General features: G+C 42.6%; 1 protein-coding gene across 2 annotated transcripts in view; it reads left to right on the top strand.

Annotated features, from left to right (window-relative positions):
* Positions 1-26,049, top strand: part of LOC126094481 (bumetanide-sensitive sodium-(potassium)-chloride cotransporter) — a 632,465-nt gene that overhangs the window by 191,119 nt on the left and 415,297 nt on the right. The window lies entirely within an intron of this gene.

Here is a 26,049-nt window from a genome sequence, read left to right on the forward strand (position 1 = left end):
CCAAGGCTGTCAGTAATTCTAATGGAATGTTGTCTACTCCGGGGGCCTTGTTTTGACTCAGGTCTCTCTTCAATATTATTGATGTCCTGATGGAATCTTTCACCTTGCTGTTCGCTTAAGTCTTCTAAGTAATCAGGAAATTTATCAAGATGATTTTATAGGAGATAGAGTTTGATAATCATATTCTACCCTAGGATATGAAATCCTGACAGCATGTCACCATGAGACTTCCATAGTTAGCAGGTTTTAATTGCCAAGAAAGTTTTCCATTGCTACCACTGATGACATCCATGCAACCTTTTTCTTGATGTTCATCTTTGTGACAAGTTAGGAGTATTAGGATATGATATTTTATGACTGTTTTTCATACCAGCTCCTTTTGTCTTAACGGTACAAAACTAGCAGTCACTTGTGTGATGTTCTGCACATGGGGATTTCTAAACGTAAACCCTTTTGCATTATTTGGGTCCAGCCACGCAGCGTTTGCTCACGATTCTGATGTACAGTATGTGGTGTCCATGCTTTGTTTTGGTTGCCAAGAGTGAGTGCAATGTATGCTTTATAAGCTTACCTCACAAAAGATGTTATATTGCTGCTTTGACGAATAAGGGTGTAGTATTTACAAATGTAACAGAAACTGTCTAGATCATAAGTACGTTGATGTCTTTTCGTAGCCACGATGAAATGACATAAGATCTGAAAGAAGAAAGATACAATAACATAACCCTGTCGATGACATAAACAAGCAAGTAATTAATCTAACCGCAAATGGCTGGAATTCTGATTAAGCCAGAGCGTGAAGAGTAAAATCGATTACAGATTTCAAATCAGCGGATCAAAATCGTTGAGAATCATTAAAAATATAGCATACAACTAAGAGTTCGAAAAAAAATGTTGACCACTTTAAATTTTGTCACCAGGACAATGCACACTGCCATAAAGCAGCCTCTGCGAGGGAATAATTTGTGGACCATAACATTCCTGAAGCGTACTGGCTTGCTCAGAGTCCCAACCTGAACCCTATGGAACACATCTGAAGTGAAGTGAGTTTGAAGGTCGACTTGACTCCAGACCGTAGCGTCCAACATACCACCTTGTCTGGTTTCGCCTCTTCAGGGAGAATGGGCTGCTGTTCCTCCACAGATATTTAGACAGCTTATTGAGAATATCCCCAGCAGAAGACAGATGTACGTACGAGTACATTCATTATGTCTCTGACATGAAAATTATGCACGAGAAAATTCTGTCGAAGTATACAACTTAAGACATTCAGAGGATGTCCCTGGGCTAAAGTATCAATTTAAAAGAATTATTTAAATGTAGCAGTATCTGCAGTTTTGCTCTAACTGTTCTTAGGTTGGTTCTATGACGTTGTGTGCTCACCGGCAGCTAGCTGGCATCGTTGTCTTCGCTTGCACTAGGTTAAAAACGTTAAACCTACAACACGCATCTGCTCCAAAAGGAAGTGAGTCGACGCGCAGACGCAATATTGACATGGCGCAGACAATCATAAACATTTCTTTGGTTATACTAGGAAAAAGTATTTTTTTTGTTTTAAAGTGTCAGACCGTCTTGTGGCAGTATCACTTGCAGCATGGATATTGTAGAAATGTTCGAAAGTAGCTTCTATGGCAGTTAAGAGCGATAAGTGCTCTGTATGTGTAGTGAAAGTCAAGGCTAAACCGCTGCGCAAGACGAATACAGTACAACCGGTGTAACTGCTTTTAGCACCGTAAACAGTGAAATGCGCATTCGAACTGGACGAAAGGCGCTAGCGCGCTCCCGCCCCCCACCCCCCTCACACACACACACACACACACACACACAGTCACACGCAGTATCAGCGACTAATAGTGTTGTGGACTGTTGTTTGCGAAACTGCAGCTCGTAGAAATAACGGAGCCGATAAGAAACAAGCCCGCAGGATGTATTTTCTATTAATAGTCTGTGGAGCCGGTTTATCAAGGGACAGCATTGAAAGATTATGAATCATTTTCTGCAAACCGCGAATGTCGGGGTAAGCCAGCAGGATACTATGCAGTAGCGGAAACTAGTATAAAGGCAGGTTCAATGAAAGTAGTAGTACAATGTCTGAAGTATACATGTATAGAATTTGTAGTAGATACATACAAGACATAAACAATCGTGACGGAATTACATAGTTTATTTCATAACACGAGTAACAAAATAAGGCCTCTCCATTTCCTGGATGTAAACTGATGTAAAGGGCACTCACCTTCCTGTTGAGTTATTGCATCTGTAGTACTTTTTCCAACCTCTGTACTTCCTAATTACCTCAAAAATTAGTTTTTGCCGTGAAATTGTCGCCCAAGCTTCTCATGACGCTCTTTTCAGCTCACGTACGGCATCAAATTGCCTCCATTGCGATAAACACGCCTTACAAGTGCTTCCCAAAGGTTTTCCACGAGGTTCAAATCCGAGTTACGTGCAGGCCAGGACAAGACATCGATATCTTTATCTTCAGACCACGTTTTGGTTGTGGCAGAAGCATAGAAAGATGCAGTATCTTGTTGGCGCATTACACTTCCGTCCCTTAGATCCTCATACATCCCAGCATCACAGTGTACTTGTTAGATTTCATTCTAGTTTTCATCCAAGCAATGCGTGCCTTACCTTTAGCGCAGAAGGCTGCCCAAATCATAATACTTCCACTATCAAAATTTTGTTGCTTCTTACCTGCTGCTCTGTTCGCAGACCGTGTTACTAATACTGAAGTCCATTCTGCCCATCTACATTAAACTTCTTCTCATCAATGAAGATAACTTTATTCCTTTTTGAAATGCATGACATACGTTTTTCAGCAAATTCCAATCCAGCCTGTTTAAGTTTCGGTGTTAGAGCGGGTTTTTGCAGTCGTTTCTTGAATGCAAGATGTTTGTCGTACGCGTGTGGCAGTTAATAGCAACTGTAGACCAGGAACACGTTGAGAAGAGTATCGGCTTGTGCTTGCTTCGCGCAAAAGTAACCCTTTCTATGCATCAGATAGCTTTGTACTTTGCCCATATTTTACGTTCTGTTCATAGCACTTAACGAATTATCAGTCACTATACTTGAACGTACAACTTCTTGGTAATTTGACGATTAGAGAGTACCACTTCCTTGTACGTACTGATTTTTCCTTTTTATCAAGTGGTAACTGTTTTCCGCGTGGCATTGTCACAATCGTGTTTTATGTGCACGACACGCACTGTCAGTAATGATGTCTGTTTCCTATCTGTAGTAAAGGCATGTACAAACACACTAACAACGCTCAGACCCGACTGCCTTTATACCGAGTTCCAATAGCCGGTACACTGGATTTCATATTATTGCATATACACTCATGCTCATAAATTAAGGATAATTGCAGAATGTGGTGCCACACAACGTGGCACTACACAAAACTGGCGCTAATAGCATAGGAACATAGAGAACACACAGGACACAGATCTGTAAGTCTACGGTATTTGTGATAAGTTGAGAAAACCGTCCCGAAACTCATCTTGTACAAAACGCCACTGTTTCCTGCGCACGTACCCCAACATTAATATGGGATATGATCACCATGCACACGTACACAGGCCGCACAACAGGTAGGCATACTCTGGATCACGTGGTCGAGCAGCTGCTGGGGTATGCCTCCCATTCTTGCACCAGTGCCTGTCGGAGCTCCTGAAGTGTCGTAGGTCAATTGCCGCATGGTTATACCCCAAGGTGATTTAAACCCGCAAACCGCCCACCACAGCGTTGTTTCACCATGTATCAGCATTATCCTTAATTTATGAGCATGAGTGTACATTGTGTACAACTATTCCAACCGACATTGTTAATGTTCCTGCAAACACCTATGCCTTTACTCTATGATTTCCACTAGTGTAGTTCATTCGTGGGGTGCCTCATAGCGTGCCGATCTCCAGGCAACGGAGAGTCCGGTACGTTGCCGATGGTTTTCTCATGGAGTTCCATTTGTTTTTGTTCTGCGACATCGTAACTCGCAGCTCTGGAGTACAAATTTGTTCTTACTTGTGATGTTCCAAGAAGATCCGCGGGAACTTCGTCTGTGCTTCGGACACTGTACATGTCAGGTGTGACTACTAAACGACAAAACATCTTGAAGTAACGCGGCTTTCAACTCGCTACATAATGTCTGGAACGATTTTATTTGAATACAAAAGTTCTTACATAGGTTTCATCATAATTTAAGCAATATCAGATCATATTTTCGTAAGTTAGTATGCAAATATTGAAACCAACATTATCTCACCCTTTGTGTAATATCCCAATCGATTGACTTTCGTTTTCGTGTTACATGTTAAAAGCAGATTCTCTCCATTTAAATAGTGCAGATACATTTTTATGTAGAGTGGCCATTTTCCACAGTAGCTGTGTAAATACTCGTTTTTAACTGTAGGACTTTGGTGTGTTGTAGTGTTCACGTTCATTACCCTTCTTTAATGTGAAAGGCGTCTTCAGTTAATATTACATGATGTTATAGATGCATGAAACGTCAGAACATCCAAAATTAAATGGTACCACTGTTGTGCTTTATGTTACAAAGTAAGACGTCCCATCGACGTCGACGTTATTACGACAAGGTCAGATTGGGGCAGGATGCAGAAACAAACAGGCCGTGTCCTTTTGTAAGGAACCATCCCTGCATATTTACCGCTGCGATTTAGAGGAGTTACGAAAAGAATCGAGAATTTGTGCGAACACACCCACCGTAACATCAAAACACTCGTAGGAATGAATCTGTTTTAAGGCAAGGTGGAGTTCTATCTCCTCTTCTTCTTATTAGTGCAATGAACGAAATCCAGGGAGAAGTACACCAAACCATCGCAGGTGAAAAAATGAAAACAATATTGACTACGAAGCCTTTCACGACGGAGTTCTTGAATAAAATGCTATCGGTAAACTTACCGCGCCAAATTTGGATAAAACCCCAAAGCTACGATGACTATCTCCATCATCGTCGGCAGGTGCTATTTCTGATGATATACGTAAGTGGAGCGAAGCTAAACAAGACCTTCAAACCAAAACTGTGTACGAGGGTAACTCTGTAAGTATCTGCAATCAATTTTTATAATGTGTTACAACTAGAGTACACGGTTTTTATTGATATAATTTTTCAACATAGTCACACTGCTTTTTTATTAATTTGGTCTTACGTTGCACAAGCTTTGCGATACACTCTGAAAAAAAAAAAAAAAAGGATTTTAGTTGCGCAGCAAGCCATGTATGCACCGCTTCCTTCGGCTGTTGATCGAAGCTGAATCGATGGTGTCTTCAAGCATCTTTTAAGTGGACCAACTGCAGTGGTAATTCGTTTCGGAAACGTTTCACCTTCATTATCATGGCGGTATAGCAGGTGCTGATAGCTGCTGACAGTTTCACACATAGTTACGCTTGTGCTCTTCGTCGAGTTGTTTTGGAACCCATCTCGCATAGACTTTGTGAAAGTTAAGCGTGTTGTGCATCGTTTCGTACGCAGAACCATAACTAATCTGCACATAATTTTCCATATCGTCAATAGTCACTCGTCCGTTATTCAGATTGTTCAAATTGGCATCACTTGTGGCTGTAGCTGGTCGCTCTGGTGTTTTCTCATCCTTCACGCTCGTTCTGCCACTTTTCAACTTTTCACTCCAATGGTAAACACTTCGCTGTACCGAGCGAGGTGGCGCAGTGGTTAGATACTGGACTCGCATTCGGGAGGACGACGGTTCAATCCCGCGTCCGGCCACCCTGATTTAGGTTTTCCGTGATTTCCCTAAATCGCTCCAGGCAAATGCCGGGATGGTTCCTTTCAAAGGGCACGGCCGACTTCCTTCCCCGTCCTTCTCTAATACGATGAGACCGATGACCTCGCTGTCTGGTCTCCTTCCCCAACCAACCAACCAACCAACTTCGCTGTGACAAAATGTTCAAATGTGTGTGAATTCTTATGGGACTTAACTGCTAAGGTCAACAGTCCGTAAGCTTACCCACTATTTATCCTAAATTATGCTAGGGACAAACACATACACCCATGCCCGAGGGAGGACTCGAACCTCCGCCGGGACCAGCCGCGCAGTCCACGACTGCAGCGCCTTAGACCGCTCGGCTAATCCTGCGCGGCTCGCTGTGACAACACGTTGTCCCTTTATTGTGCTGAAACCTTCTGTCAAATTCCGCTACTGGTACACCTTCAGACCACAAAAACTGATTACGCAACGCTGTTCTTTTACGATGCAAACAGAGAATGGTGCCGCCATCTTTACGTCGCATGAACGCAAAGCGGACTAACGCGATAACGCTGCAACTCACCACACAAAACGTTAAATCTGTAACACCCATCTGCTCCAAACGGTAGTGACGTAAAAAGCACCTCAGCTTGCGTATGTGCAAAACATGCTCTCCCCTCACTTTCTCAAATATTTGACACAGAAGAATATAACGAAGAACTCGCAGCAATTTAAGCTGTGCGATCAGGTTCCATGCTTAACCACACCTTCGGTATAGCGACATATTCGGAAGTGAACAGTCAAATTTGTGTGACATGTTCCTTTTTTCACTTACAGGTATTTAAGCTGTCCTCTTAGTTTCCTGCCTAAACACACACTCGGGAATCGTCACATACGCGGAAATAAACAGCCAAATAATTATTTCATTTTTCATTTTCTAATCAGAAGGAAATATATATAACATTGAATATTACAGAACGTACTTGTAATACATTCATAAGAACGCCCCAGATTGTGTTAACGACGTGGTCCTACGTCCTTAACTGTGTCGTGCACGACACTATCCATTACATTACGTACGATTTCTGTTTTTTGTCTTAGGTATAATAGTTCATCTTTAAGGCTTAATGTCATTGAAGCGTATTTAATTGGCATTTAATGATAAGGGTGCTGTGTGTGTGATAAATCGTCAGTGCGCCGTTTCTTGAAAGGCATACTGCAAGTTATAAGTCAAGACAGGTAAATTTGCCGATAAATTTTGGGTATACGATGAATCGCACAAATCTAAGGGCTGTCAATTCGACTGAATACCTAGGAATTACAATTACGCGCAACTTAAATTGCAAAGACCACATAGATAATATTTTGAGGAAGGTAAAACAAAGACTGCGCTTTGTTGGCAGAACACTTAGTAGGTGCGACAAACCCACTAAAGAGACAGCCTACATTACACTTGTCCGTTCTCTGCTGGAATATTGCTGCGCGGTGTGGGAGACTTAACAGGTAGGATTCACGGAGGACATCGGAAAAGTGCAAATAAGTGCAGCCCGTTTCGTGTTATCACGCAATAGGGGTGAGAGTGTCAATGATATGATACGCGAGTTGGGGTAGCAGTCACTGAAACAAAGGCTGTTTTCTTTGCGGCGAGATGTATTTACGAAATTTCAATCACCAACTTTCTCTTCCGAATGCGAAAATATTTTGTTGACACCCACCTACGGAAAGATTTAGGTGTTCCTTTTTCCCACGCGCCATTCGAGACTGGAATGGTAGAGAAGTAGTATGAAAATGGTTCAATGAACCCTCTGCCAGGCACTTAAGTATGAATTGCAGAATAACCATGTAGATGTAGAAGAAATATTGCGCCTGCCGCGTCGACTCACTTCCTTTTGGAGCAGATGCGTGTTGTAGGTTTAACGTCCTTAACCTACTGCAGGCGAAGACAACGATGCCAGCTAACTGCCAGTGAGCACACAACGCCATAGAACAAACCTAAGAACACTTCCTGGCAGAATAAAACTGTGTGCCGGACCGAGACTCGAACTGGGGACCGTTCCCTTTGGCCGGCAAGTGCTTTACCAATGGTTCAAATGGCTCTGAGCACTGTGGGACTTAACTTCTGAGGTCGTCAGTCCCCTAGAACTTAGAACTACTTAAACCGAACTAACCTAAGGACATCACGCACATCCATGCCCGAGGCAGGATTCGAACCTGCGACCGTAGCGGTCGCGCGGCTCCCAAGTCCTCTACCAACTGAGCTATCCAAGCACGACTGACGCCCCGTCCTCACAGCTTTACTTTTGCCCGTACCTCGTCTCCTACCTTCCAAACTTTACAGAAGCTCTCCTGCGAATCTTGCAGAACTAGCACTCCTGAAAGAAAGGATACTGCGGAGACATGGCTTAGCCACAGCCCGGAGGATATTTCCGGAATGAGATTTTCACTCTGCAGTGGAGTGTGCGCTGATATGAAACTTCCTGGCAGATTAAAACTGCGTGCCGGACCTAGACTCGAACTCGGGACTTTTGCCTTTTGCGGGCAAGTGCTCGGTCCGGCACACAGTTTTAATCTGCCAGGAAGTTTCATATCAGCGCACACTCCGATACAGAGTGAACATCTCATTCTGGAAACATCCCTTAGGCCGTGGCTAAGCCATGTGTCCGCAATATCCTTTCTTTCGGGAGTGATGGTACTGTAAGATTCGCAGGATAGCTTCTGTAAAGTTTGGAAGGTAGGAGACGAGGTACTGGCAGAAGTGCAGCTGTGAGGACGGGGCGTGAGTCGTGCTTGGATAGCTCAGTTGGTAGAGCACTTGCCCGCGAAAGGGAAAGGTCCAGAGTTCGAGTCTCGGTCCGGCACACAGTTTTAATCTGCCAGGAAGTTTCATATCAGCGCACACTCCGCTGCAAAGCGAAAATCTGATTCTGAGAACTTAAAAACAATTAGAGCAAAATTGCAGATACTTATTGATTTATCCCAGCAACATTTAAGAACATCCATTGAAATGAGTTTGACAAAAGAGGCGAAACTTCTTTTGGGTAATAAATACAAACATCTGAGGACCCAAAAGGCGTTTTTCTTATACTGTTACTTATGGTTTGTAATAATTGGGAGAGTAAGCAGTCACTTGTAGAAAATGCACTAAATAAGCTGCAAACCACGGAATTCGTTGTTCGCGAAGAATTCAGCATACCAGCAAGAGCTACTCACTCCACAGAATCTAATTGCGTGGCTCCTATATCCCAATCAAGGCTCTAAGAACGACCGCAGCGCTACAAAGCGCCAGAAATTGTAGTCGTGGTCACTGATATTACAGGGAAGTAGTATCACGTGGCTGCTAGGAAGCCAAACAGCTTCTCGCAGCGCTAGCGCCGCCTGATTGGGCGCTCGTTTGCTGGAAGAAGAATTTGCCTCTCGAGAAATTCTTGCCGCTCTAGATACGCACCTGCGGAGTGCTTGGCTGGCCTGCAGCGCAGCCAGTCCAGAAGCGGCGCCTCCCTGGAGTCCACGCAGGCGCCTGCCGCATAGCTGGCGTGCTCGGAACGGGCGGGGCGAGCCGTTGACCGGCTTGGCGCCCCTCCAGAGCACGGACCAGACGCCTAGCCCTGCGTCTGCAGCCTCGGAGGGCCTCCACGCTCCGCCACCGCCGCCCACACTCGCTTCCGAGAGGCGGCTAAAAGCGTGCCGTGACTGCGATACCGGCCACCGGCTGTGGGTGTGGAAACCCCGGGGCGCATCGTCTCGGAATATCCGTGTCACTCAGCTAACCGTCAAACTCAGCGCGAGTTACTGTTCCCAGAGCACTGGCCGCAGCCCAAAACTCGTTCGCTTCTTGTTGTTTAACGGTTATCGTACAGCGCACTGTCATATGAATACAGCGATTACAAATGGCTGTAACTGTTTAATGCATAGCGGTACGTCATAAATTACAGGGATTGTAAACGAAAGTTCAAAATTCCGATGGATGCGCAGACGCAGTGACTCTGAAGCTGGCGCATGCGCGTTGATGTGTAAGTCAAAAAATTCGCGCCATTCGTGAAGATGGCCGTTCTCGTGCAGAATGCTTTCTGCATATTAGAATCTAACAATAGCCCTTCTGCCACCACGGTACAGGAAAGATTTCGTCAGTGATCCAGCCCCTCCAGGTGCCAACTGCATTTACATATGACGTCCACAATTTGAAGAAATATGGATGATTTTGCAAACGAAATAGCGCAAAACGTTGGAAGAAATCGCATTACGCATGAACGTCCTCCACGGAAATAGAATTATGAAGCCAGAAGGGAGCTACAGATGCCAGAAACAATGGTTTGGAGTCTTCTTAGACCAAAGCTGAAAATGAAACCGGGGAATGTAAGTAGGATGTACGAATTACGCTACAGCAGAGCTGGAAGCAATGGGAGAAGAAATGTTTGCTGCGCTTGTCGTTTTTAGCGACGAGACAACCTTTCATGTAATTGGCAAGAGGTTAGCATAAAGTGCTAGTACTTGTTACGGAAAAGTTTTCGTCTGTAACTGAACACCAACGTGACTCATCAGATGTTAATGCGTTCCGTGCAGTGCCAGCACAAAAATTGTACGGTTCATTTTTCGATTGAATTTTCTCATAACGAGAAATGAGAAGGAGCGATGTGCGTGTACTTTAAAGAAATTTTTTGTGACTAAGATCGCGTTCAAAACTATTGCTGGAGTTCCACTTTGTGTTTCGAGTGAGAAGATTCCAAGATGTGCTTCAATTGTCATGTTTATTGGCATAAAGGTGCACTTTTACTGTATTGAGGATTTTAACAACTGATAAGCAACAAAGGAGCACCACATATGTAGACATGTCAACTTAAACTGGCTGCATTTTAGCTGTGTACATTTTCACTTGCAACAAACTTGGTTGGAATTTTTTTAAAAAAATCTGTGTGAAATGTGAATAACACTCTGCACTAAAATATTAACATTGCATGAGTAATGACCGCACAGTGCAAGGTGACGTACATCCAGAAAAGGTTTTGAATGTCTGAAGATGACAATTATATCTGTAGAAATCGGTAGAAAAAAACTTTTGAATGCGATCTTGACAGTAAAAAATTTCTCTGAGGTCTATTTTCTTCATTTAATTAAACATGCTTGACCATTAACTGGTGCCACAACTTGATCCAGATTTTACTTATTACATCTTTCAGCAAGATGGAGCACCCCGATATTGGAATTTGGAGGTTCGCATATTTTCTAAATCATCGTCTTCCAGTCTGTTGTGTCCGTCGTGTCGTACTGGATATGTCGACGCTGTGTTCTGTTCTTGGCCAGCTAGATCTACGCACCTGACACCAGTGGATTACTTTTTGTGGGGTTATGCGCCTGCTTTGCCGAAAACAACTAAAAGTTTGCATTTTTAATGCAATCACGTCGGTATCTCCACGTATGCAGCAGAATATACGACGTGAAATGGATTATCCCGTGTCCATTGCCCCTGCGGCTAAGGGGTGTCATATAGAACAACTATAAAATAGGCAAAAAAATGAACTTTCTTTTACATTCTCTGTAGTGCTTATATCGATGTGTCGCTATGCATTAAATAGCTACAGCTGTTTTTAATCGCTAAATTTGTATTGAATCGCCTTCTTTCGTGTTAAGGTTTGCTAACCTAGCCGTAATGTCTGACACCAGTCATTCTTCTTGTAATTGAATGCAATTTTGTGCCATTACAGAAGTAATCTTACCCCATCCAATTTTTACATATTTGCCGTTCATAATTTCCTCATTTTGCGTGGGGCAAAGGGGGGAGGGTTGCTGGCAGCAGTTCAACATGCCATTCTCGTGCACAGGTCGAATATTACGTTGACTTCTCATTATGTGATATTGTTCTTCTACACTTGCAGGATTAGACATTTGCCTGTTTCGATACCTACCTATTTCTCGATCCTCGTCGAATTTTTCTCCCTTTAGGTTTATATCAAGATTTTGAGAGGTACGATTAGCTACTCATCCTGATAATGTGTTCGTTCCATTCTGTTCTGTTTTCATGGATTTTATTTCCTAATTTGCAGATGTTCAGTTCATTCTTAATTCGTAATCCACTACGTTGTTTTACTTTTACTGCTTGGAGAAATCTCATTTCTGTTATTTGAAGTTTATTCTCTTGTTCGTTATGCTTGAGCCATGATTCACTTCCATACGGTAAAGTAGGAATGGTTATCGTCTTACAAAATTTCATAGCATCCTTACATGTAGTGCTTTTAAGGTACTTCTGAATGTTTCATATATATTTACGAATTTTGTTAGTTTCTTCTCTGTATCTCAATCACATTCATATGTAATGTCACATCCTAAATAGTTAAATACTTATCTTTTATTATGTGTTATTTATCAACAACAATTTTTCATCCTGTGGAATCTTTTACCTTTAAAATCGGGGTTTTGATTTTCTTGTTGATTATATACTTTACATATTTTCCCCAACAAATAAATCCGTTTTCGGCCAAAAGTGGGACATCGTCTTCATAAATGTGGTAGGATAAAATAGTGTCACTGTTCTTCGGAATAACTGCAGTAAAATGGACTTTACATCCTCGTATTGCATCGTCGACGTATGTGTTGAGAAGTGTACCTGACGCCTGTGTTTGTCAATACAGGCTGTTAATTAATCATTTAAAGCTAAGAATGATGGAGGCACCTTTGTACAAGTATTTGTCAAAAGTAATGATAACTTTTTTCACTGTTCGTCACAGATGTTCTCTGAATCTTTTATAAAATCCTTGAATATTAAGTGGGTATCTCTGTTAAACTCGCTTGGTTTTTTTAATGATTTGCTTCAACACAAATACTCCATCTGCCAGAGTACAATTTGTATGCAATGCCAAACACACTATGATTTTCACAGTTATTGCTGTCTCCTTTTTTGAACACTGATATTACTTTTGTCATGAACCTATAACTAAAATATTTATAAGAGGCGTAGAAATATACCGCATTTATCAGAATAAAAACGTTTACCTTGATGAACGCTTGATAAATTTCCTAGCTAAGGGACTTAGACGCAAATGGGATTGGGGAGGAAGAGTGGGTCAAAAGACAGGATTTAGGTGGTAGCAAGGAATGCCGGACATTTGCCACACCGGACATTTGCCACGCCGGACATTTGCCACACTTGCCCCTCCGCCAGGTAGCTTGAGTAGCGATCCCTCAGGTAAGGGACGCCCTTCCCCGCACTACCTGTGTCCGCTTTCAAACCGCCGTCTCCACATCTTACTCGATACAACCAGATACAACCTTCTTCTTCGACATCTTGGTCAAATACAGAGCTTCTTTTCCGAAATAGAAATATTTATAACTTTTGGGAAACGAAAGCAATACCGAAGATTATGTCAATATGTAATTAGTTCTGCCAAGTATAAATATAGATTCCTCTGTCTGTACGGTAGCTTCCTTTCACGCTTACTGATTGCGATAGAAACAGTCCATCGGCATGGGAGTAACAAGAAAGGAATGATGAAACGAGAATGCAAATGTAAGCTAATCATTTCTTTTTTATCACTGCATTTGTGCCTACTTTAATTACAACTGCATACACAAAAGACTATAGGGAAAGAATAAATGGGTTAGTGAATGTTTGAAAACAAGAACGACATACTCCATATTAATTTACTCTCTAAAAATATTAGTTAATAAAGTGTAGCGGGACAATGTTCAAAGCATAACTGAAAACACGTTCACTAAATAGAGATAAGAACAACTATGATTGACATGTCATCTAAAGTCGACTTATAATTTAAAAATGTTAGAAATAAGGAAATGAAGTAATACAGAATGCTACGCATGCGTACGTTGTTGTTCTACATTGTTTAGCTCTGGTATTTACAGGGTCACAGAGAAAGCATCTTGGGTTCTGGAGGGAAAAGCCGTAATTGTAATTATCTGCACTACAACAGAAACAAGAAGGACAACTTAAGGAAAAATAATGTAAGCTCACAATCGACTTTGAAGCAGATAGTTCCTGTGACTTAGTATGGGCAGAGGTTATATTCGACAACCGGAATAAATTAATAACTGGCTCCTTTTACCGACCCTCTGTCTTAGATGAAACAGTTGCTGAACAGTTCAAAGAAAAGAAAACTTGAGTCTCATCACAAACAGGTACCCTACTCATACAATTATAGTTGGCAGTTACTTCAATCTACCTTCCGCATGTTGACAAAAATACATTTTCATGCCCTATTGTAAATAGAAAACAACTTCCGTAATTGTTCTAAATGCTTTTTTAAAAATTATTTTTAACAATTAGTTGACGAGGCCATTCAAATTGTAAATGGTTACGAAAACACACTTGACCTCTTAGTCACAAATAATCCTGAGCATCACGACGGATCCGGGGATTAGTGAACACGCAGTCGTAGAGACACTCACTTCCGTAACAAAAGAAATTCACCAAAACTAAACGCGTAATATGTCTATTTATAAAAGCAGCTAAAAATTCAGGTGACGTCTATCTAAGAGATAGTCTCCAATCCTTCCAAATTATGTAAATGGAGACTATATGTCGCTTAAGTTCAAAGAAATAATATCAACAGCACTCGAGATATTCATACCAAATAAATTAATAAGAGACGGAACTGATCCCCCATGGTACCCAAAACGCGACAGAATGCTGTTGCAGGAGCACCGCAAAAGGCACGTATAATTTAGACGAACGCAAAATCTCCAAGATTGGTGAAGTTTTACTGAGGCTCGAAGTTTGGTGCGGATTTCAATGCGAGATGCATTTAATAGTTTCCACAACGAAACTCGCTCTAGAAATGTGGCGGAAAATCCAAAGAGATACTGGTCCCATGTTAAGTAAACCAGTGGAAAGGCTCAGTAAGATTCTTTACTGCGCGACAGCGACGGTAATGTTACTGATGACAGTGCCACTAAAGTGGAGTTAGTAAATGCATTTTCCGAAATTCCTCCACCAAATAAGACGAAGTAAATATTGCAGAATTCGAAATGAGAACAGCTGCAAACATAATTTAGAAGTAGATATCCCTGGTGTTGCATAGCAACTGAAATTACACTGTCAGTGACAGAGGAAATGATCAAATATCTTTTCAAAAAGTCTCTAATGTATAAGAAAAGTAGGTCTAATACATTTGTTTCTGATGTTCTTTAGTAACAATTAATTTTCAGTAGTAAGCTCCTTGCTTTTACTGACCTGTTTAAAGATAATCAACAATTTAGTAAGAAATTTTAATTTTTAAAGGACTTAAGTAGATTTACACCTACTATAAATGTTTGCAGCTAAACTTAAATAAAAAATATTTGAGGTGCCAAAATGTCTACCTTAGCATCAGATCAGTTTTGGGATGTCAATTTTAGGTGCAATTCAAAGGTTCAGTTCACATTTTCTTTTACGAAAACGTATACTATCAGTTTAACAAACCATGATATTTTAGGTGATAGTTGCGATTCTGAAGCTTTAGAAAATTATTTTAGAACTCACAATTATTTAATAGCACGGCCATAATATTGGTAGGCAGAAAAAAGTTATCTTAACGTGACAACAATAGGGATACTTTTGTGAGGCTTGAAACACTTTTTAATTTTTACATTAAAGGCTGATTCGCATCACACTTTGCACAGGCTTTGGACCGTGAAAATGATAAATGACCATCTACCATTCTGGCGTGTGTAAAATCAGCCTAAACACGCTGACCTAATGTACACCCTATTTACAATTACAACTTAATATTAGATCCGATAATGCTGCTTCAATGTTTTAATAATTTTATGTCAGTAACCTGCGAGGACTCGGTGGTCTTCATAGTTTTTAATACATTATTTTTAACGTATTTTAGTCCAGTTTCTGAATATGGGCAATGGCTTTCAAGCAAGGCCTAATGTTGCCAGTCTCTTCATAATTCTTTATGATTCTCTCTATCCTGTCGTCCAGCTTCAAGTACTTCTTCTTCCTCTTCTTACCTTCAAGATTCATTTCGAATTTCATGTACATACAGTTTGTGAGCTGTGCTTCCTTTTTCAAGCACTCCACCAAATAGTTGATTTTAGGGTGAGGGTTTCCAATAATACTATTTATTTTGTTGTGCCGCCCTTCAACAGCATTCGTCGTTCGGTGCCTTTTTCCGTAACAGTCCCACATTTCTATTGCGATATCCTCATTCTCTAGCCAGTTATCCACAAAGTAGTCAAAAAATCGAGAGAACCTTCCGTTATCGGGAGCTTCTGCATGAATCTCAATCCATCCATTGCTTACGTCCTCCAGTTTTACAACTGCCAGCGCTGCACACATGCTGACGTGAAGTCTTAAATCCTCGTTCTAGCGGTACTTCTCAGTTAGACCGAGAACTCGAGTTCTTCTCCATAAACTCTTCTTCATATACAAACAGGATCCATTTATTTCAGTTGTGGGAAAAACTTGACGAATGGCCGATATCGCAGCTGCCTCAAAGTCCATCTTTACTTGTTTAGGACACCACTCAGAGACTGCCTGTTTTATCAGATGAACATATGTGTCTTTCTTCTTATTAGGGAGCAGTGCAAATACAGTAGGAAGAATGTTTGTTTCTTTAATCGGGCCTCCTAAGTCTACGTGTATGGTGTAGATCTGTGCAAACTGCTTGCTGCATCTCTTAAATGTTCCATCCATTAAAAAAATGGGAACATGTTTTTAAACTTTCTTTTCCTTTGCTTCCACTAAAAATCATTATTCTAATCTATCGTCTTCCAGAAGAAAAATACTGCCACCTCCCATTTTTAATAGATCTTCATGAAGATCAATTTCATAAGAGTTCTTAGGCTCTTGTTGGTTCCCCCACTCTTAACTCCATCGACGACGGATGGTTCTCTTAATAGATTCTGAATTATGCATCACTGTAACAAAGTCAAACTTTATTATGTAGATTTCCCATTTCATCCGCGTATATCTCCGATAATTGTGTAGTTTCTTCTCGAGGCCTTCTATTCGCTCTTTCCACTTTCAGAGCTGCATCGTCAGGTGGTCCACAGAGATGTTCTAATACGCTCAACACTTCTCCGTTCCTCGAAAGCAGCTTTCCCTTGCAATGATCCGCTTTTCGGCGTAAGCACATCCATGTAACAACACCTTCTTTAGATTCCCTCTGTTTAAGATACGCGTAACCTTTCTAATGAGCAGGAGGCCTGCCCTTGTTCGCTGTAATAACTTCCATACTGATGGTCACGTTAGGAACTTCGAAAGCAAACTGGGCCGGCGCGTGAGCAGGAAGAGGAGGGGGAGGGGAGACAAGCGACCGAACCCTTCGGAGCAGGTAAAACCGTGACAAATGTCCGGCGTGGCAAATGTCCGGACACCGGTAGCAAGCAGGTAGGATTGCACCTGTGCAGGAATAAGACGGATTGCAGTCTTCATTCGTTAAAGGGACAGTTAGGTTACCACCCTACCGCGATTTACTCTCCACAGGATGAAGATAACAGGCAGCTCATACTGTGAATGTGGGAGTGACGTCCGAGACGTTATGTACAAATAAACGAGACTAGTAGCCCTTGAAAAAACTAGACGGAGTAGCTATAACTGCTTATTAAGGTAGATTTAGATACTGAAGACCACGAGACTAAGGAGAGATATTGATCGGAGAGATGTGACTCGCGGAGGGAAGAAGGTAATCGGGAAATAGCCATTTTCGTAGTCAGCATTTTATATCTGATGCTTGTACATCGACGCCAGTCATGTATTAATAAAAATACTTTGCGATGGAGAATGGAATTTTTTTTGTTAACATTTGATTTTCTTAATTGTGCGTTGTGGTCAATAACAATATATATGAGGTGGAACGAAAAATATGTAGCACCATGAGCTATGGATATTTTTTGTTTAAGTTTGTGGTAAGGTCTTATGGGACCAAGCTACTGATATCATCGGTCCCTAAGCTTACACACCACTTAATCTAACTTAACGCTAAGGACGACACACACACCCATGGCTGAGGGAGGACTCGAACCTCCGACGGGGGAAGCTGCGCGGACCGTGACTAGACGCCTAAGACCTCTCGGCTACCCCACGCGGCAGTTATGGATTATGTACATCAAAACTGAATACAAATTCCGCCTTACGTAAGACACCGTTTAACTAGTTTTGTTTTACTCGATCATGTTACAACACTTCCTGTGCTATCTTCAGTGGTTTTTTACTTATTTTCTTTCTCACATGACGGTATTATTAATGTAGTTTGGTGGTTTTATAGCTACCATGCGTTCTACAGCGTGTTTTATGATGTGGACTTGCTTTATGAGTAGCGAGCAAGGTGGCGCAGTGGTTAAAATCGCATCGGGAGGACAACGGTTCAAATCTGCGTCCGGGCATCCTAATTTAGGTATTTTATGATTTCCCTAAATCGCTTCAGGCAAATTCCTTTGAAGGGACACGGTCTTTTTCCTTACCTATCCTTGAAACAATCCGAGCTTGTGCTCTATCTCTAATGATCTAGATGTCGACGGGACGTTAAACCTTAACCTTACTTTCGTTTTTGACATGTTAAAAGTCTTACGTATTTTGCTGTTGTGTTATTTAATTCATGATAAACAAGAGGAGTATGATCACAACATAAAGAAACACGACAAACTGTAGAATTCGTGATAGATACAAAGCTACTAACATACGTACCTGATACAGTCATGTGAGAAAGAAAATAAATAAAAACCTATTAAAAATTACAAAGAAAGTGCTGATGCATTTTTTTAGTAAAGCAAAACTAATCAAACGGTGTCTTACATAAAGCGGAATTTGCCTCCAATTTTTCTTAACAAGTACGGAAAGTGGAAGGAGCTAAAACGTTGAAATGATGATTATGTATGTTAACCACGCCAGTTGTAATTAAGATTAATTCTTTTCATTTTATTCCTAGCACTACAGACCTGTTAAACGGTATGCTTCTAACAATGTTTCTACAAGTGAAATTCTGTTTGGAGCTCACCGAAGTCCAATGGTAATTTGTCGAATTTCATGACTCATCGCTCTCATAGCTCTAAAAAATTAATGCACTCATTCACAGTCGCACTCTATAGTTTGTCCGTCATATGTAGTATTTCTGCGAGTCATTTCAAAAGTTCTGCACACTGTGAGATAGAATTGAAGAGAATAATTTAATTTATGAAATACATTTACAAATGGTTCAAATGGCTCTGAGCACTATGGAACTCAACATCTATGGTCATCAGTCCCCTAGAACTTAGAACTACTTAAACCTAACTAACCTAAGGACAGCACACAACACCCAGCCATCACGAGGCAGAGAAAATCCCTGACCCCGCCGGGAATCGAACCCGGGAACTCGGGCGTGGGAAGCGAGAACGCTACCGCACGACCACGAGATGCGGGCTAATACATTTACAGGCCTTCGATATAATGTCTATTGTTGCTTATGACAGCTTCCCAACGTTTTGGGAACTTCTGTGTTCCGGATAGCGCACAACGATTTTTGAGCTGTCGGACTACTCTCTGGAAGCTTCATGAACTGTAACAAAACGTTTTCGACTGCGTGATTTCGGAACAAATCAAAGTCTGGTGGGATTATATCAGGACTGTAAGGTGGATGGGGAAATATTTTCCAGTCCATATTTGTCGTACGTTTCATTCACTGGTAGGGCAATATGCGGTCTCGCATTATCGTGCGAAATGATTACACCGCCTGCAAGCTTCTCAGATCTACTTTGACAAATTTTCGGGCGCTAATCATTTTGCAGAAACAGCTTGTAGTACACGCATGTTTCAGATGTCCCCTGGGGCACTCTCTTTGTAGCTGACACCATTCATGTCATACGCCACGATCATCATCAGTTTCACTCTTCATGATTGGCGGTAGAATATTTTTTCGGACTGGAGAGTCGGAACTGTTACATTGTGACGGCTGAGAGACTTCAGTTCTGGCTCAGAATCTCGAATCCAGGTTTTGTCAAGTCCAACAACCCTTTTGAAAAACTGTTCTTCTTCTGTTCGATTACGCTGAAGCAATTCTTCTGTGATTCTTTTGCCACCCGGTTTCTGCCCTTCACTCAGATCGTGCGGAACCCATCTGGTAGCAAATTTTTTCATCTTCAGATTTTCAGTTGTGGTTCGGTAAACTGAAGTGACGGATATTGTGGCCTCAAACGCAATTTCTTTGCACGTTTTTCGTCGATGTTCTCTCAAAATGACATTAACAATAACCTGGGAGGTGTAGTCTGTTGCAGTTGCCCTTCCACTTCTTGTGTTGTACTCAGTGCTTACCCGACTTTCAGGCAAAGGAGCAGACTACCGTGGTAGTGTGCTACGATCCCGGCCGATGTGACCATGCGGTTCTAGGCGCTTCAGTCTGGAACCGCGTGACCGCTACGGTCGCAGGTTCGAATCCTGCCTCGGGCATGGATGTGTGTGATGTCCTTAGGTTAGTTAGGTTTAAGTAGTTCTAAGTTCTAGGGGACTGATGACCTCAGAAGTTAAGTCCCATAGTGCTCAGAGCCATTTGAACTTTTTTTTTTTTTTTTTTTTCTACGTTCCGCTACACTATTCCCACACACCACTCTCAAAGCGTTGTAAATTTCCATTGGGTACATTCTACGTAGGGATTCGATTTTGATGTAGGAATGCCGGTCACTATGGGTAATCCGACCCGACTCGGTTTGAACTTCCATTTTAAAACGGAATTACTCGCGACACAGCCACGCCAATCAGCAAATACGTATACGCCCTTCACGCCGAAAGTCTCGCTCACAACTGCCATGAATTTCTACTTGATCCCACCACCGTAACGATCGCGTGTGCACATTGTGCAGGACTTATTGACATTCATATGCGTATAAAATGTTTACTTCTTTTCATAATATTTGTCTTTTTATTTTTAAAATAAACGTTACTTCGGGGCCATCTTTTCGCCCACACGGAAAGAGCTGCTGACCTGACACACTTCGCTCTGCATCCTTTATTTATATATCTGTGTACTCGCAACATAAGCAGTCGTTACTCACGCGTAAAAAGTACGGATGTTGCTCTTTGGCACTACATCATCTTCACAACAAAATATTTCCTGCAATATTTCATAGTAAACGGAAAATAGAAACAAGGCTATATGTTGTATCCTGACACCCTCTTATCGGAACCGTGAAAGGAAGAAAAATACCGGGTGATCAAAAAGTCAGTATAAATTTGAGAACTTAATAAACCACGGAATAGAGAGGTAAAAATTGACACACATGCTTGGAATGACATGGGGTTTTCTTAGAACCAAAAGAAAAACACCTCATATTACTAAACGCGTGAAAAATCTCTTGCGCGCGTCGTTTGGTGATGATCGTGTGCTCAACCGCCACTTTCGTCATTCTTGGCCTCCCAGGTCCCCAGACCTCAGTCCGTGCGATTATTGGCTTTGGGATTTCCTGAAGTCGCAAGTGTATCGTGATCGACCGACATCTCTAGGGATGCTGAAAGACAACGTCCGACGCCAATGCCTCACCATAACTCCGGACATGCTTTACAGTGCTCTTCACAACATTATTCATCGACTACAGCTGTTGTTGAGGAATGATGGTGGAGATATTTAGAAATACCTGTAAATAACATCATCTTTGCTTTGTCTTACTTTGTTATGCTAATTATTGCTATTCTAATCAGATGAAGCACCAATTTTTTGAACTTTTGTATTTTTTTGGTTCTGATAAACCCCATGTCATTCCAAGCATGTGTGTCAATTTGTACATCTCTATCTACATTATTCCGTGATTTATTCAGTTTTCAAATTTATACTGACTCTTTGATCACCCGGTATGTTGTACCAGCGTACCAGTATTGGATATCCGATCGCCTTGCGCTCGGGCAGTTGTGTTTTTTCTGCACCGGTCGGGCGCCCGTGATCGGCTTCGGCCAATTAGGAGCTCGTGGAGCAGCGGGATCGGATGACGCAAACGAGGCTGATAATGCGGCTTACTGACCGCTGCCCGCTGGCTGGCTGCAGCCGTGGCACACTGGGTCAAGGCCAGCCGTGGCCTAGGCGTGGGCAGGCGCTCGCGTGCCCGCCGCACGGAGCACGCTCTGGTGCTCGGCCCACCTCCGGTACCCGGGGACGCGCTGCGTCTGCATCGGCTGTCTGGGCCATGTTAGTGCAGGTGATGGATATCAACAGTCACGAGCTACTGCACAACAATTATGGGCTCGCAGGCGACGTAAATGGTCCTTCAAAAAGCGTGCCGGTTTTGAATAGCGCAGCACACTGAGCTGCCAAAAGTCATGGGACACCTCATAATTTCCTGTCGGACCCTGATCATAAAGCGGTTCCGGCATCGATAATTTCAGCCGTAAATAGAAATATTAAAAAAGGTAGGAAGATTTTTCTGTTTAGCAAAAGTGACAAAAAGCAGATTACAGAGTACCAGACGGCTCAACACAAAAGTTTTGTCTCAAGTACAGATAGTGTTGAGTATCAGTGTACAAAGTTCAAAACCATCGTACAATATGTGGTAGATGAGTATGTGCCAAGCAAGATCGTAAGAGATGGAGAAGAGCCACTGTGGTACAACAACCGAGTTAGAAAACTGCTGCGGAAGCAAAGGGAACTTCACAGCAAACATAAACATAGCCAAAGCCTTGCAGACAAACAAAAATTACGCGAAGCGAAATGTAGTGTGAAGAGAGCTATGCGAGAGGCGTTCAATGAATTCGAAAGTAAAGTTCTATGTACTGACTTGGCAGAAAATCCTAAGAAATTTTGGTCTTATGTCAAAGCGGTAGGTGGATCAAAACAAAATGTCCAGACACTCTGTGACCAAAATGGTACTGAAACAGAGGATGACAGACTAAAGGCTGAAATACTAAATGTCTTTTTCCAAAGTTGTTTCACAGAGGAAGACTGCACTGTAGTTCCTTCTCTAGATTGTCGCACAGATGACAAAATGGTAGATATCGAAACAGACGACAGAGTGATAGAGAAACAATTAAAATCGCTCAAAAGAGGAAAGGCCGCTGGACCTGATGGGATACCAGTTCGATTTTACACAGAGTACGCGAAGGAACTTGCCCCCCTTCTTGCAACGGTGTACCGTAGGTCTCTAGAAGAGCGTAGCGTTCCAAAGGATTGGAAAAGGGCACAGGTCATCCCAGTTTTCAAGAAGGGACGTCGAACAGATGTGCACAAGATCTCTAACGTCGATCTGTTGTAGAATTTTGGAACACGTATTATGTTCGAGTATAACGACTTTTATGGAGACTAGAAATCTACTCTGTAGGAATCAGCATGGGTTTCGAAAAAGACGGTCGTGTGAAACCCAGCTCGCGCTATTCGTCCACGAGACTCAGAGGGCCAAGACACGGGTTCCCAGGTAGATGCCGTGTTTCTTGACTTCCGCAAGGCGTTCGATACAGTTCCCCACAGTCGTTTAATGAACAAAGTAAGAGCATATGGACTATCAGACCAATTGTGTGATTGGATTGAAGAGTTCCTAGATAACAGAACGCAGCATGTCATTCTCAGTGGAGAGAAGTCTTCCGAAGTAAGAGTGATTTCAGGTGTGCCGCAGGGGAGTGTCATAGGACCGTTGCTACTCACAATATACATAAACGACCTTGTGGATGACATCGGAAGTTCACTGAGGCTTTTTGCAGATGATGCTGTGGTGTATCGAGAGATTTTAACAATAGAAAATTGTACTGAAATGCAGGAGGATCTGCAACGAATTGACGCATGGTGCAGGGAATGGCAATTGAATCTCAATGTAGACAAGTGTAATGTGCTGCGAATACATAGAAAGATAGATCCCTTATCATTTAGCTACAAAATAGGTCAGCAACTGGAAGCAGTTAATTCCATAAATTATCTGGGAGTACGCATTAGGAGTGATTTAAAACGGAATGACCATATAAAACTAACCGTCGGTAAAGCAGATGCCAGACTGAGATTCATGGGAAGAATCCTAAGCAAAAGCAGTTCGAAAACAAAGGAAGCAGGTTACAGTACACTTGTTCGCCCACTGCTTGAACACTGCTCACCGGTGTGGGATCTGTACCAGATAGGGTTGATAGAAGTGATAGAGAAGATCCAATAGAGAGCAGCGCGCTTAGTTACAGGATCATTTAGTAATCGCGAAAGCGTCACGGAGATGATAGATGAACTGCAGTGGAAGACTCTGCAGGAGAGACGCTCAGTAGCTCGGTACGGGCTTTTGTCAAAGTTTCGAGAACATACCTTCACCGAAGAGTCAAGCAGTATATTGCTCCCTCCTACGTATCTCTCGCGAAGAGACCATGAGGATAAAATCAGAAAGATTAGAGCCCACACAGAAGCATACCGACAATCCTTCTTTCCACGAACAATACGAGACTGGAATAGAAGGGAGAACCGATAGAGGTACTCAAGGTATCCTCCGCCACACACCGTCAGGTGGCTTGCGGAGTATGGACGTAGATGTAGATGCCGAGTGTAGTGCAGCGACTCCACATGGCATGGGCTCAACAAGTCATTGGAAGTCTTCTATAGAAATTTTGAACCATGCTTTCTCTGTAGCCGCCCATAGTTGCGAAAGTATTGTCGATGCAGGATTTTGTCCAGGCACTGACCTCTCGATTACCTCTCATGAACGTTCAATGTCGGGCGATCTGGGTGGCCGCATCATTCACTTGAACTGCCCAGAATGTTCTCCAAATCAGTCGCGAACAATTGTGGCCCTGTGACATGGCTCATTGTCATGCGTAAAATTCCATTTTTGTTTCGGAACATGAGGTCCATGAATGGCTGCAAATGGTCTCCAGATAGCTGAACATAACCAGAGAACTCAGTCCATCCCATGTAAACGCAGCCCACACCATAAGGAGCCACTACCAGGTTCCACGGTGCCTTGTTGACAACTTAAGGTCCATGGCTTCGTTGGGTCGCCGCCACACTCGAACCCCACCATCGACTCTTACCAACTGAAATCGGAACTCATCTGACCAGACCACGCCGGCCGCTGTGGCCGAGTGGTTCCTGGCGCTTCAATCCGGAACCGCGCTGCTGCTACGGTCGCAGGTTCGAGTCCTGTCTCGGGCATGGATGTGTGTGATGTCCTTAGGTTTAAGTAGTTCTAAGTCTAGGGGACTGATGACCTCAGATGGTAAGTCCCATAGCGCTCAGAGCCAGTTGAACCATTTTGACCAGACCACAATTTTCCGGTCATCTAGGCTCCAACCAGTATGGACACGAGCCCAGGAGAGGGGTGCAGGCGATGCCGTGCTGCTAGCAAAGGCACTCGCATCGGTCGCCTGCTGCCCAGAGGCCATTAACACCAAATTCCGCCGCGCTGTACTAACAGATACGTTAATGGAACACCCCATATCGATTTCTGCGGTTTCCGCGCAATCTTACTTGTCTGTTAGCACTAAAAACTCTGCGTAAATGCCGCTGCTCTCGGTCGTTAAGCGAAGGCCGTAGGCCCGTGCTTTGCCGATAGTCAGAGATAATTCTTGCAATGTAGTATTCTCGGCACACTCTTGGCACTGCGGATCTCGAAATATTGAATTTCCGAAATGGAATGTCCCATACGTTTGGCTCCAACTACCATCCCGCGTTCAAAGTCTGTTTATTCTTGTCGTGCGGCCATGATCACGTCGGAAATGTCTTCATATGAATTCCCTGAGTACAAATGACAGCTCCGCCAATGCATTGCCCTTTTATATCTTGACTATCATCTCAGTGTAAACGTTTCTTCAAAAGGCGTACCCAGTTTCGAATTGCGCACTGTATTTCTCTTAGTTGACCTGGTTGTTGTGTGTAATTTCGGTTTCCATAAGCATTCCGATTGTTGCTCCAGTCTGTATTCCTCACACTTCTTCGTTGTATGCCTAACGACGTACCAGTTTACTGTGGCGCAGCGTGTAGTAATGCTGAAAACATTTCCTATTTATCAAAACGGAGGAAGCTATTCAGAAACTGTGAGACGTCTTCCGGCTCTTCTACGGCGCAATAAAGCACCGAAAATGAATCAACAATTCGCACTTACTGTCAAGTTCAATAGTTAACGTTAGGAGTTCTGAGCGCCCTCGTTCTGGCCGACCTATGTAAAGTATTGCAGTTCATGACAGCGTGGGTGTTAGTCCAATGAAGTCGATTCTCCGCCGTTATCAAGAATTGGGCACGGGATATTCTTCAGTACGACAAATTCTCCGGTATGATTTCCGGTACCATCCTTACGGAGTTCAACTGAAAAAATCCAGTCATGAGAAATGGCGGGATTTTCTTGACTGATTTCTAAGAAGTCGATGCTTTTGAGAGGAACATCGACGAGGCGCACTTCCATTTAAGTCGATTTGTTCAAATGGTTCAAGTGGCTCTAAGCACTTTGGGACTTAACATCTGAGGTCATCAGTCCC

Source organism: Schistocerca cancellata, chromosome 8 (genome assembly GCF_023864275.1).
Source record: "Schistocerca cancellata isolate TAMUIC-IGC-003103 chromosome 8, iqSchCanc2.1, whole genome shotgun sequence".
Lineage (NCBI taxonomy): Eukaryota > Metazoa > Arthropoda > Insecta > Orthoptera > Acrididae > Schistocerca > Schistocerca cancellata.